The following is a 5,785-nucleotide window of genomic DNA, read 5'->3' as shown; positions in this document are numbered from 1 at the left end:
GCGCCGCCTGTCTGCGCGCTCTGGGGCTGCAGGGCCCGAGGCGGCACCCGCCCCCCCTCCCGCCTCCGCCCCCAGCCCCCTACCCCGCCACCCCGGTGCGGGATGCGGGTTCAGAGCGCGGCGCCTGCGCCAGGGTGGCCGGGGAGCCGTGGGTCTGTGTCCCCAGCGCACACACGTCCCGGACACCGGGGGGAGCCAGCCCCGCCTGCACCAGGCGCCCGTCGGGGAGGGAGGGCGCCCCTGAACCCACAGTCGTGTCCCGCAGGGCGGGACTCCAGGACCCCAGGTTGCGCTGGGCTGAGGGCGTGACTGTCCCGAAAACTGACAGAAAGCTGCCCTTCCCCCCACTAACACCTCCCCCCCACGCCGTGGAGGTTCTGGGGGTCCCGCCAGGCCACTGCCCAGCTCTGCTGCCTCACTGACACCTGTGTGGGCTTGGCCAGTCTTGGGTCGGCACCGTTTTCTGTGTGGCTTCCGAAGGCGCCTGCTGTCCCCCTACAGGACCAGGTGAGCCTGACACCCCTGTCACTGGCCACCAATTTGTCCCTGGGACAAAGCAGCTCTGAGGACCAGGCGTCTTGTTGCTGTGGGAACCAGCTTTCTCCCAAAGAACCCACTTTCTGTCTTCCCGGTGCCGGCGGGCTGGCTGGTGGTGTCTGCTGGTTGGCAGCCTTTCTCTTAAGGGTTTGTCAAAGCTCTTTACACCTTCGCACTGGACACTCTGTCACTTCTTGCAGCTCCTTTGTCCCCACTCTGGCATTAGCTCCTGACCTGGTGGTTTGGGGGTTTGTAAACCCAGGGTACTCTGAGCGTCTCCCTTTGTGGGGAGTGTCTGGGGTGAGCATAGTGGTGAGAGTAACCCCAAAGGTGCGCATCCCTGCCCTTGACCTGGCAGTTTATGTCTATTCAAGCAGAGGGGTGGGTTTTCTCTCAGTCTTCTTGTGTACCCTGGCTTACTTTGGCCTCAAAGCCATGTTTCCACTTTAAATCCAATATTGGCTGCTGACTGTGTGGCAAATGATGTCAAAGGTGGTAACCCAGCACGCTCTCGCTAATAATCTTTAATAATCGTTAGTGGGCTTGAGAGTCAGGATGCTGGACGAGACCCAGCTAAGGTGCCCTGGCTCAGAGTTCCCCACAAGGCTGCCATCACTGGGGTACTCAGATCAGCACGAGCAGCCTCCCAGCCAGCCCAGGCGGTGTGGGTGTACTACTCCTGTCCTGAGCAATCCAGCTCCCGAGCTTGCCTTCTGTCTGAACAGGGCTGGGGAACAACTGGTCAGGGCCTGTGGACATGAGCCAGGCAGAGGATTACTTATCTATGGCTGCAGGAGCCCACAAAGTATCCCCTAGTCTCCTGCATGGGTGCCCCTATGCACTGGGCTCTTTGAAACAAACTGTGGCTCTAAATTCTGCCCACCTGTAACGTGGTGTGGGCATCACAAGGGGAAGGAGCGTAGAAGTCTGATTCCCATGAAAGAATGGCAGCACTGCCTCTGTCCAGCTTTCTAGGTTTTTTAACCAATTCTGGTAGTCGCCGTCCTTCCACCTGTACAGCTCTGCTTCACTGCTGAGACAATGAGTTACTGTAATGGCCACACAGAAGTTACAGGCCATACCCAGGGTGAAGGAGTGGATGACAGAAGTGAATACATGACACAGGATCAGGAATGCAGCATCAGTCAAAGCAGCCTCTCTTAGCCATCAGGACAGCTCCACTCCCCAAGAGCCTTAAATGCTCATCTTCCCAGCTTCGTGGCCTGGGGGCCCATCAGATCATCTCCCATTGGTCTCCTTGTTTCTCTGTCACTACTTCTCCGCATCTTGCCCTGTCTCCGGTGTAACGGCTTATCCTGTCTCCTAGATCTAGGAAGTTCGCGGCACCAGGGATCTCAGGTCCAAAGGCACATGCTGCTCCCATCTCTTCTTTGCGTGATGAGGTCCCCTTTCCTGTTAATTGCACAGCTCATTTAAGCCTCAGGGAGCTCTGGTGGCCTAGTGGAAAGAAGCTGTGCTCCAATCTCAAAGGCACACAGTTTGAGGCCATCAGCTGCTCCACAGGAAAAGGAGGGCCCGTCTCATCCCATGCTATTAACAGCCTCTGAAAACCTGCCAAAGGGTCAGTTTCGCCTCTACAGTACACAACAACATTTAAGCTTCACTTACTCACTCATTGTCGATGATTTCCAACCAATTCATAGCTGACACTCCAGGGGAATTTGGAGGCTGTAAATCACACCAATTACCTACAGTGCCTCTGGTGAACTGGAACTGCCTTTGTATTAGCCTAACTCTGCGGGCTCCACCACCAGGGCTCTCATTTTAGCTTAGCCAGGTGGCAAAAGTGAGCAATCAATCCCTCTTGTCGAGTTCCAGCCACCTTATTTGCATCGTCCCGCTCCCACAAGAGGGACCTCGGGTGGCCTAGTGAGTAGAGAGCTGCGCTGCCTGATGCACAAACTGCCAAAGGTGTGCAGTTAGAATCCACCAGATGCTTCCTGGAGGAGAGATGGGAAATCTCCATGTGATTTGTTGTTATTATGCACTGAGTCACCTGCGACCCTACGTAGAATAGCTCTGAAGCCTGCCCTACCCTGAGCCAGTCTCACGGACTCTGCCATACCTACCCCATTAACCCCCGTTACTGTGTCATCTTGTCCAGGGTCTTCCTGAAAACCCATTGGAGGCTCAGCTATGAGTAGATTGACTTGATGGCAATGAGTGAGTGACTATGAGGACGCTGTGGGCCTTACTGCCACTATTAGCAAGCCTCCTATCCCCTTTGTGTGCTGCTTCTAGTGTATTTGCCCAGCCAGCCCCACTCAACAACGTAGTGGGAGTTAGATGGTCTCACCTAGTGCCACGGCCTTGAGCAGACGCCCAGCTCTGTGGCCAAGTGTTGTGCTCTGTGCCTCTAAAGAAGACTGCTTAGTGGCCTTGGTTCTGACCCTCGCCGTGACTCCCACCTCCCTGGGTCACCCTTGGGAAAGTGAGTTAACGATGAGTTCCCATGCAGGTAGGGCTGTAGGTGACAATGCCTCCAACATCTCATTCGCCCCTGTTTCTTCCTGGGGTTGAGGGTGGCGCCAAGAGGACACAGGGCCTCTGATCAGCTCAGTTGGCACTACCCGCCTTCCAAGGCCTGTGGTAGCTGTTGTTCAGGTCCGGACCTTCCCTGTGCCGAGGATACCTCCTTGGGAAGGGACTCAGGGGGTCCCTGCTCACTTTGTCCCAGAACCGCTTGCAGCTGCGTTCCCCCATGCTGCCTGTCTCCCCACACCAGTGTCTCCCTAGAGTGACACAGTCTCCAGCAGATGCCATTCTGGTCTGGGCACCCCTGGGCATTTGCCTTGGCAACATCATGTGATTAAGGCCCTTGGTGCAGTCCCATGGTATCACTGCCCACGCAGCTCAAGCCAGTGGTATGCAATGGCAGTGTGGCAGGGAAACCTGCCTAGCCACCTGGACTGGCTGTACCTGGGCCCTTCTTCACCACCCGTGTGTTCTTCAATGACTGGCACCATAGCTCCCAGGTGCGAAAGCAGGGGCAAGTAGTTTTAACATCCCTCACGACCCATTCTTCCAGGGTGTGTGCCCATCTCTGCCGACCCCGCCAGTAACCCAGTCTGGCTCTGGCCCTTCGTGCCTTCCTGAGGCACCTCAGGGTGGCTGCTCTGCAGAACATGCTCCCCTGGCCCTCTGCTCAACTCTCTGCAGCAGTGATGTGCATTGGACAGCCATGCTGCCACGAAGCATGCCAACAAACCCTGTGTCTTATTGGCAGTACCAGGCCTGGAGGTGAGGGTGGCCATGGTCCAGGCATGGATGGCATTCACCCTTTGCAGAAATCACACTGGTGGCCTGTTGGGGCTCCTGTGTTCCCATAGAGATGTGTCTGCGAGCCTTCCTGGGTTGGGAGTTGAAGGGGCATCCTGCTGATACTAAGGGGGCCTGGATTTTAATAAAGAGCTACAACTGCAAGTACACTACAATTGTTGTCTGCTTCTCCACGGGGACCTAGAAGCCGGTCATCAGTGGTATAGGGGTTGGTGACCCCTCGAGGGACTGTCCCAGCCAACCCAGCTCCTCCAAGCCCGAGAAGCTGTACCAAACACAGGAAGGACCCGATGCAGACCTGGCTCTGTTTGCAACTTTTTGAGAAAGCGCCATACTGCCTTCCACAGGGGTTGCACCATTTTACACTCCCACCAATAGTGAATAAGGGTTCCAGTTTCTCCGCAACCACGCCAGTATTTGTTGCTTGCTGTTCTGTTAAATTTTGCTATTCTTACTGGGGTGAGATGGTATCTCACAGTTGTTTTAATTTGCATCTCTCTTAGAGCTAGGGATTTTGAACATTTCTTCATGTGCCTGTTAGCCATCTGAATGTCGTCTTTGGTGAAGTGTCTGTTCATATCCTGTGCCCATTTTTCTATTCAATTCTTTACCTTTGTCTTGCTGTGGTGCTCAAGTATTTTATAAATTCGGGATACACGTCCCTTATCTGATATGTATGTCATTACCAAATATTTTTTTCCCAGTCTGTGGCTTCCCTTTTTACCCTGTTGGAGAAGTTTTTGGATGTGCATAGTAGGGATTTGATTCTTAGAAGGTCCCATTCACCTATTTTATCTTCTCCTGGTTGTAGGTGATGCGAACCTGGCTCTGGACAGCCTGGATTCACCTGGTGGGGTCAGGCCCCATGCCACTCTTGCTGTCCCTACCCCTGCCCAAGCTGAAGAGTCACCACTCAGTTGTGGCGGGGGGTGGGGTGGGAGGAGGATAGGATCCAACCAGTGGAGTTGGGTGCCTGGGAAGAAACGAGCAGCCGGGCTTGAGACCAGTCAAGAGTACATGGGATGACAAAGTGCCCAGTGGCTGGATTCCTTTTTTACATGCTATCAAGGTACAAGAATGACCTTAAAGATCACCAGCAAATGTGGAAAAAGACAAGCTGGTGTGCAACAGAAAACCCCTGGGGACGGGGACAGGGTTCAAATCACAGCTTTGACGTGGACTTGCTGTGGCTGCAGACAGGACAGTGAGGGCGCTGCATGGTGCCAGGTGCCAGCCAAGTTCACTGCCCACAGCAAGGAGCTACCAGAAGCCAGCCAGGGAGTGGTTAACATAGGGAGCCAGCACTTCTGTGCAATTCCGCTGTGTGCCCACTCTGGGGGCCACATGAAGGTCTGGCCTGGGTTTCTTTGCCACAGTGTTAAAAGCTGGTGAACTTTGAAGACTGAAACGTGCACCCATGGGAGAGAACGTGGAGTCATGCAAGAACTATGGAGGGCAAGGTGGCACTTCAGAGTGGGGAGCCCTTTCCAAGGCCTATCCAGGGCAAGCATGCACAGCCTGCCATGTGGGGAGGAATGAGCCAGATGAAACCCGCCACAGAGCAGAACATCCTGCACAGACCCAGTCAGAACGCAGCACCTGACAGTGCACTCTCCACACGGACCTACTCTCCAAGCAGGAAGAGCTGACACTTTAAAAATAAATGGTCTGTTTATTATATCCACAAAAACCACATCAGGGTGCCTTGGGGTAACCCCTGCCTGGAAAATGACACTGAACAGGAGGCATGCAGGGTGACAATACTGTCCTCTGAGGGGGCTGCGTGTGTCTGCCCAAAACCCTATGGAGCAGATGAGCAGGGAAGCTGGGGGAGTCTCCCAGGCAAGGCCAGAGCCCATGGGACAAGCCCCACCGTCAAGCCCAGCCAATACTAAGGCAGTCAGAAGCCTTCTCAAAGAAGGGCTAGCTGGGGTGGGGGGGCAGGCCT

The sequence above is a fragment of the Elephantulus edwardii genome, unplaced genomic scaffold (genome assembly GCF_000299155.1).
Source record: "Elephantulus edwardii isolate Elephantulus edwardi_28Jun2011 unplaced genomic scaffold, EleEdw1.0 scaffold00269, whole genome shotgun sequence".
Lineage (NCBI taxonomy): Eukaryota > Metazoa > Chordata > Mammalia > Macroscelidea > Macroscelididae > Elephantulus > Elephantulus edwardii.
This window is presented reverse-complemented; position numbering follows the sequence as displayed.